We start from the raw sequence: 8,553 nt of genomic DNA on the forward strand, positions 1-8,553 counted from the left end.
GCAGTGCCCTCCTGATAGGACGTTCTTCTGTTACACGGATGGGACTTTTTGTTTTACCAGGAGTTATAGATGCTGACCACACTGGGGAAATTAAGATAATGGCATGGACACCCTCCCCCCCCCTGCTTTATCCCCAAAGGCCAAAAAATAGCACAATTAATCCCTTTTCATTCTATGACTAAACCTGGTATTGGGGATCGAATTGGGGGATTTGGAAGCACGGACAAGCCTGCCGTGCTATGGACTACACAAGTATCAGAAGACAAACCATTATTATCATGTCTAGTAAATGGCAGGCAGTTATTAGGCCTAGTGGATACTGGAGCTGATGTTACCATCATTAAGTCAAGCGACTGGCCCTCTGAATGGCCGCTAAAATACCCTAGTTCTGCTATTGTAGGAGTTGGGGGCTTACAGCAGCCCAAACAAAGTGCCCGAATTTTATCTTTTGAAGGGCCTGATGGTCGCATTGCTCACACTGCTCCTTACATCTTGCCAGTTCCCTATACTCTGTGGGGTCGTGATCTTTTAAGTCAATGGGGCATGATTTTGCAAACAAATTTTCAATAAGGGCCATTGATTGGCAGCAACCTATACCCCTAGTTTGGAAAACAGAACAACCAATCTGGGTAGATCAATGGCCCTTAACAAAGGAAAAGTTGCTGCATTTACATGAGCTAGTTCAAGAACAACTGGCTGCTGGTCACATAGTGCCTACCACCAGCCCTTGGAATACTCCAGTGTTTGTTATCCTCAAGAAGAGTGGAAAACGGAGGCTTCTACAGGACCTGCGTGCTGTCAATGGGGTAATTGAGCCCATGGGGGCATTGCAGCCTGGTCTCCCTTCGCCTTCAATGTTACCATCGAATTGGCCTATAGCAGTCATTGATTTAAAAGACTGTTTTTTTACCATTTCACTTCATCCAAAAGACGCACCACGATATGCTTTCTCAGTGCCCTCCGTCAACCAACAAAGCCCTGCTCAGCGGTATCACTGGACTGTGTTACTGTCATGGTTTTATGATTTTTGGTACTGGTATTCCACATCATAACATCATGTACATTCACAAGGAATGCTTAATAGTTCAACAGTATGTCAACTGCCTGTAGCAAATGCATTACAACCAGTACGAAAAGCTAGATCCCACGTCCTTATTTATCATTACATGGACGATATATTAATAGCAGCAGAACGAGAAGAGAGTCTAAAGGACACTTTAATGCTTGTAAGGCAGGCAGTTCAATCTGTTGGTTTACAAATAGCAGAAGAAAAAGTGCAACTTAGTTCTCCATGGAAATATTTAGGATGGAAAATTACATCTCACACCATTCAGCCACAAATCCTCGAAATAATACCTCACGTACAGACATTGAATGATCTGCAAATATTGTTAGGAACCATCAACTGGTTATGACCGCTTTTGGGTATTACTACTCAAGAGTTGCACCCTCTGTTCCAGCTACTCAAAGGAGACCCGGATTTAACCTCTAAAAGACAATTAACACCACAAGCATTACAATGCTTAGACTCTGTAATAACATCACTGCAACATCGATATTGCCATCGTGTTTGTTTATCACTACCAGTATCTCCTGTAATAATATCAAATACCTGTAAGAGACTAATATTTTATGTCATTGCCTCAAATTTTGCTGATCAACATGTCCAAACATGTCCAAGCAACTCCTGGGCAAGGGTTGTGAAATCCTTTCTAAGGGACGAGCAGATGGGCATGTCCTGGGGCAACGAAAGAGAGATAAGCTGCAGCTCAATGGCCGCTGAACACTCTTTTGTGTGGTACTCATCTCCGTGGGGAGATAGCCATCTCAGGAGAAGCTTGCCTGGCAGGCAAGCACGGGATTTGCCACGTAGGCAAGAGAAATGAAGGATAAAAGAGGGATCGACCACCATGAGATGGTTGTGGTTTTGTTGGTGTTGCTGTGGTGGTGTTCTTCCATCAGAAACCTCATGAGCTGATCCCTGCTGCTGAACTCCCTCCTGGGCCTGCTGCCTGAGACATGCTGCTTTCTCCTGGACCTCGCCGCTCCTTCGAGGTGTTCTACCATCTGAACCCTCACGAGCTGATCACTGTTCACTGCTTCTCCGGTGCTGACTGATGCTGTTCCTGGACTTTTTCTTCGCTGCTTCTCCTGTGCTGACCCGGTGCCGCTTCTCCAGGACAACTGCTTGCTGCTCAAGGCTGCCCGTCGCTGCTGCTGTTCTCCCCACTTCAGCCGCCCCTACTCTTCTGCCTCGGACCGTCGGAGCCGCTTGCAACCGGACCACCCCTAGGATCCTGGCTGGTGACTTTCCCCGCGTAGTACAAATCCTTGCTTCTTTCCTATCTTTCCTATGGCTCGCCTTCCCTTCCCCATCACCCTAACAGTGTCCGCCTTCCCCATCTCCCTGGTAAATGTTGGTAATAAACTGGTCGGACCAACATTTGAACTGTTGTTTCTTAATCTCACGCTGGGTATATACATAATCAAAGATCCTTCGTCTCGCTCCTTTATATTGGAACGTGACATTTCTAATGGCGTAGTCGTCAGGATACCCTTCGGGAGAGTGTTGTCCTTCCAGATATAATTTGAACCCTTTTTCTGTGTGTGCCTCTTGGAGTTGTTAGGAGTGATATTTTTTCATTTAAATGTGTGTACCTCTCCAAGAAAATCACTCTGAATTCTGAAAACTTAAGATGTGGGCACCTCTCCAGTAAGACCGCTCCAAATTCTGAAACTTTACTTTTTATGTGTATACCTCTCGAGGACTTATGATGTAATACGTGCATGCTTCCTCGGGAAGACCTCTCTGCATTTGGTGTTTGATAACTAAAGCTTTTTCGTGTGCGCCTCTTGAGTAGTGAGGAACTGTGTACATCTCCAAGAAGTCTATTTACCTTAGAAAGTGTTGTTTTTAGCTTTTGTCTTTTTGTGTGCTCTTCTCAGCAAAAGAGAGGAGTGATTGGAACCGTATTTACCTTGCTTGGTAGGTGTGTTGTGCCTCCCTGGGTGGGGGTGTGGTGTCAGTTGTGCTTTTGACTACCTCCTCTCTCCCTTGGTGTAGACCTTTTGTGGGTATTGAGAAAATGTGTGACAGTGCCACAATGAGTTGTGAAGATGTATTATTAGAACTTTTGGAAAAGCATGGTGCTAAACCCTCATTAACAGGAGTAGACTGGGCACATGTCATGGTTTTATGATTTTTGGTACTGGTATTCCACATCATAACATCATGTAGTGCATTTAGAGTTAAAGAGTTAATGCTCCAGCTCCATGGATCATCGATAGTTCCAGGTATACCTGTCTCAGAAGAGAAGAAGAACTCCATTCCCCAGAGGACTTTGCGATGCTTTGCGTTCTTACGTGTTTACGCTCAGAGGGAAAGATAAAAACTGTCTGCGGTCACAGGACACTCTCTTTCCTTTGGGATCGACTCAGCAGTGGGTGCTCGCTGCCGTCCGCCTTCAGCGTTAGCGTAAGGCCTTCGGTTTATCGGACACTCTCTCTTGCTCATTTTATTTGATTTATTAGCTTTAATTCCAATTATATTGTATTATATTGTGTTATTTTGCTTTCCAATATCTATTTAGTAAATTAGCTTTCCTCCTCAGATCGTTGCCACTGTTTTGTTTCTAGGCCGATCTCCCTTTTCCCTTTTCCCTTTCCCCCTTCCCCTTTCCTGGGGCATGGCTCCATGGGTCCCCCGCACCAATTGTCACGGAACCGGGCCGAACCTGCCCGTAAACCGTTGACATTTTTGGCGTCCAACGTGGGGCAAAACCAGCTGCCTTTGCCGGGCAGAGACATACTTTTAGAGTGAATCTCTGTCTCTCGTTAGCAGGCTTATCTGTACTGTAGGTGCTGTACGGCAAAACACGACCTTGAAGTCTGGGTGTACTGCCAGTTGTCCTGGGATATTTGTAAACTTTTTGGGTACTGACAGCTAGTTTTAGAAAAGAAAAAAAAAATGCTTTCTCTTTTTAAACTGGTCTTAAAGGGACTGCATTTCATCGGATTTTCCCTTGTAATGCTCAGAACGTACTGGGACTTAATTAAGTTTGCCAGTCTGATCCACGGAGCTTGGTCTCTATATGATAAACTAAAAACACTGATGGACATACCTACCTGGCTTTTGTATACGATGTGGCATTCAGTTCCGAAGGGAGTAACTCCAGATGAAGTTGTTAACTCTATGGAACTTGTGATTTTTAAACAGACTCCTGGCCTCTCCTTTGAATTCATTATGCGTTTTCTGAATGCCCATCCAATGCTTGTTATGACTGTGGTATCAGTCTCCCTGAATGTACTTTTACTCAGTATTTGTATTTATAATATTTTGAGAAAACCCTCCCCAGAGCCAGAGAATACTGACTGGCAGGGAGTTTGGAGGGACTTAGGAGAGACTTTAGAGAAATGGGCATCACCAGTGTCATGGAACTTTTCTACTGAACACCTGCAAGATCCTGAGAACTTAAGCAGATATTTGAGACAGGGATGTTGCGGCTCAAACAGATCTGAGGAGGCCCAAATTATTTGGGGTCTGGCTTATGCTTACCGGGCCTTATTCAATACTATCCCAGAGAGGCATAGAGTTTTTGAAATAGAGCAAGAGAGTCTCCGAGCCGAAAGGGACAGTCTCCTGATCCAGAAAGAGAGTCTTTTAACTGACAATCAGACTCTCCAGTCCAATCTAGACGCCCTCCAATCTGAGCGAGACGCCCTCCAGACCGAGAAAAACACCCTCCAAACCGAGAAAGATGCCTTCCAGATTGAGAGAGACACTCTCCAGACTGAGAAAGACGCCCTCCAGTCTCAACAAGAAGCTCTCCAATCCAACATGGACGCCCTCCAATCCGAGAGAGACGCCCTCCAGTCTCAACAAGAAGCCCTCCAATCCGAGAGAGATGCCCTCCAGACTGAGAGAGACACCCTCCAATCTGAGAGAGATGCCCTCCAATCTGAGAGAGATGCACTCCAGACTGAGAAAGATGCCCTCCAGACTGAGAGAGACAACCTCCGGTTTCAACGAGATGCTTTCCGATCCAATATGGATGCTTTTTGGTCCCAGCGAGATGCCCTCCAATCTGAATTAGACACCCTCCGATCTGACCAAAAACACCTCAAAGCTGAGTATCTTTCCTGCCAAGGTACATTATTCCATTACGAAAATGAACTGACCCATGTTCGAGCTCAACAAGACAAGCTCCAAGGTGAACTAAATTCCCTCGTAGCTCAGCGAGATGAACTTCGAGCCGAGCTAGAGAGAATGATCATTAATACTAACAAATATGATCAACCACAGGTAACACCAGAATCGATGTCAGTTGCCCCTGTAAGAGGATGGAAAATGAAAAAAGTCTCAACTCCCTTAGAAGAGAAGAAAGAGGAGGAGCTGAGAGTGGAAGAAGCAGACTCTGAAAGAGAAGAAGAGAAAGTAGAGGAACCAGACACTGCAAGAGAAGAGGAGAAAGGAGGTCCAGAGGAGTGGTTCAGAACTCTAGATTTTCCAGTAGGAGGGCAGAGTCACCCAACAAGATCACGGTCACCAACGCCTAGAAGGGCAATGAGTCCTGATAGAGTAGGAGATGAAAGAGAAATTGTTACCGATGTTACTCGACCTCTGAAAATGAATGAAATTCGAAGTTTGAGAAGACTTTACACGCCACGCAAGTGAACCTATTGTCACCTGGTTACTAGGCTGTTGGGACAGAAGCTCGCCAATTGGGTAGCATTGCCAGGGACTCTGCCATTGATAGAGGCATTAGTACATGCCACAATAGACCCTTCACTCTCTGGAAGCAGATGCTGATAGCCGTGAAAGAAAAATATCCCTTCAGAGATGATCTGTTGTCAACGGTTTACGGGCAGGTTCGTCCCGGTTCCGTGACGATTGGTGCGGGAGACCCACGGACCCACGCCCCAGGAAAGGGGAAGGGGGAAAGGGAAAAGGGAAAAGGGAGATCGGCCTAGAAACAAAAACAGCGGCAACGATCTGAGGAGGAAAGCTAATTTACTAAATAAGGTATCGGAAAGCAAAATAACACAATATAATACAATATAATTGGAATTAAAGCTAATAAATCAAATAAAATGAGCAAGAGAGAGTGTCCGATAAACCGAAGGCCTTACGCTAACGCTGAAGGCGGACGGCAGCGAGCACCCACTGCTGAGTCGATCCCAAAGGAAAGAGAGTGTCCCGTGACCGCAGACAGTTTTTATCTTTCCCTCTGAGCGTAAACATGTAAGAACGCAAAGCATCGCAAAGTCCTCTGGGGAATGGAGTTCTTCTTCTCTTCTGAGACAGGTATACCTGGAACTATCGATGATCCATGGAGCTGGAGCATTAACTCTTTAACTCTAAATGCACTACATGATGTTATGATGTGGAATACCAGTACCAAAAATCATAAAACCATGACATCTGTTGCCTGAGAAAAAGAAATGGTCTGATATGGAAAAGTTCATACATTATTTGAGAGAATATGCTGTGGTGGAAATGTTACATGACCCTGCATTCATTCATGATGAAACAAACCAAGACCATGACCCTGAGAGAATCAGATGTACACCAATTATGTGGCGTATATTCACGAGGACTGCACCAGACAGGTATGCCAGTACATTAGCAGCAATGTATGGCAGAAGACAAAGAAGACCCCTTATAAATGACCTGATTAACAAACTTCAAGACATTGAGTTACATTTAACCCCTCTACGAGCTTATGTTTCAGCCTTGGTAAAGGTAACTGAAAGACTGGACAGACTAGAGAGCAATCAAGAAGATATAATGGACGAACTGACTACTGTGCTTGATTCTGATGAAACTGATAGATTTTATGGGAACCAGGATTCCCAAAACAGTAACGTCTCAGCTATCAAAAGAGGACGTTCTCCTGCTCGAGGAAGTGACAAGAGTAAGACTATGTCACGTATTGCCTTCTCGTATAGGCCCATCTCCATTTTTCCCTTTTCCCTTTCCCCCTTCCCCTTTCCTGGGGCGTGGGTCCGTGTGTCCCCCGCACCAATAGTCACGGAACTGGGCTGAACCTGCCCGTAAACCATTGACAGCACGGCAGAACTGGTATAACGTGCAGAGCGTCTCTGACCATATTAGTGTTCTGCAAAAGAATGCTCATACCCGAGTTGGAAAAGGGAAGGCATTTATTTGTGCGGTGTTGGGCTCTGCTCTGGTTGCAGCTGTAGAATTCCGCGACCAGCAGCTTAAAACAGAGAGCCAAGCTTTACAAGCATTGCATGAATCAGTTAAAGTAAGTCAGGAATTGATAAAAGCCTTGCAAAATCAAATTGTAAACCTAGAAGAGCAAGTAGAAAGAGAAAAACATAATTCTGATCTGTTGCAAATAGCTTTAAGGGAAGTGTTAACGGGTAAGGATGCCAGTGGTACTAGTGCACCTCAAGAGAAAACTTATCCAAGGGAGCAATTGCAAGGTATAAAGGCAATTGTAGACAAATTAGAAGCTCCCCCAGCTCAGTTGTGTCCTTTAATAAAAACTGAGTATTCATACGATAATAGCAAGGATTTAGATCCTCAAATGAACGTTAAAGAAATCCCTTTCTCTACTACTGAGCTAGCAAAACTGAAAAGAGATTTTGGCCGCTCTCCTAAAGAATCAGAAACAGAGTACATATGGAGGGTCAGCCTCACAGGTGGAGATCAGATACTTTTAACTGAAAAAGAGGCTGAAGGCTATTGGGGACCAGGAGTATTTTTAACTACTGGTAACAGTCGTGCTCCTTGGTCCCTTACACAGAGAGTTGCCTATTGGGCAGGTGGTCTTAATCCCCTAGAAAGGGGAGACCCCCTTGCCATTACTGGAACCGTTGATTAACTAGTAGAGAATGTTCAGAAGGCTGCCTGTCTCCAAATGATGTATGACAGGAAGCTGCAGTTACACCATGAATCACTCATGATGTTGCCCGTTGATCCTGTGAGAATAACACCTCTAATCAGGGGGCTTCCAGAATCGCTGAAACCCATAGGCATACAATTGCAAGGAAAGATACAGGCTATGCCTCAGGGAGAAAGAACCCGGGCAATGTTAGAAGGAACTGCAACCTCTAATAATTTGCAGTCAGGATGCAAAGTATGTACATGGGGGGAGGTTGCCCAAGAGTTAACTATGGAAGAAAATATGGGCCGGTGGTTTCTTCCTCCAGTAAATTTGAGCCAGGAGAAGTAAGGCTTGCAGCAGCCAGACTTGTCCTCAGACCACCTAGCCCAAAGCTTAATGGAACTGAAAAGCTTTCATGCCCACTAAGAACGGGTAGGTGAAGCATTGATCATAAACTTAATGGTCTTTGGATTCTGGGCTGGAAAAAGGACATTCCACAAAACTTGATGGATGGATTGACAACAGATAGGCTCGAAATGCTGGTGACTGGATGGCTGACTAGATCTGAGGAAAGCAAAACCCTAGGTCCTAGTTGCCTCTCCAGCACCAGAAGAACTACCAGAGTCATCAGGAAACCTTCACCTCTCAAGTGAGCAGGGGGTGAAGGGTGAATGTTAGGAAGCTCACGACTAGCACTGAA

Source organism: Cyrtonyx montezumae, unplaced genomic scaffold (genome assembly GCF_038088225.1).
Source record: "Cyrtonyx montezumae isolate F1298 unplaced genomic scaffold, pur_monq_1.0 scaffold_27, whole genome shotgun sequence".
In the NCBI taxonomy this organism is placed as follows: Eukaryota; Metazoa; Chordata; class Aves; order Galliformes; family Odontophoridae; genus Cyrtonyx; species Cyrtonyx montezumae.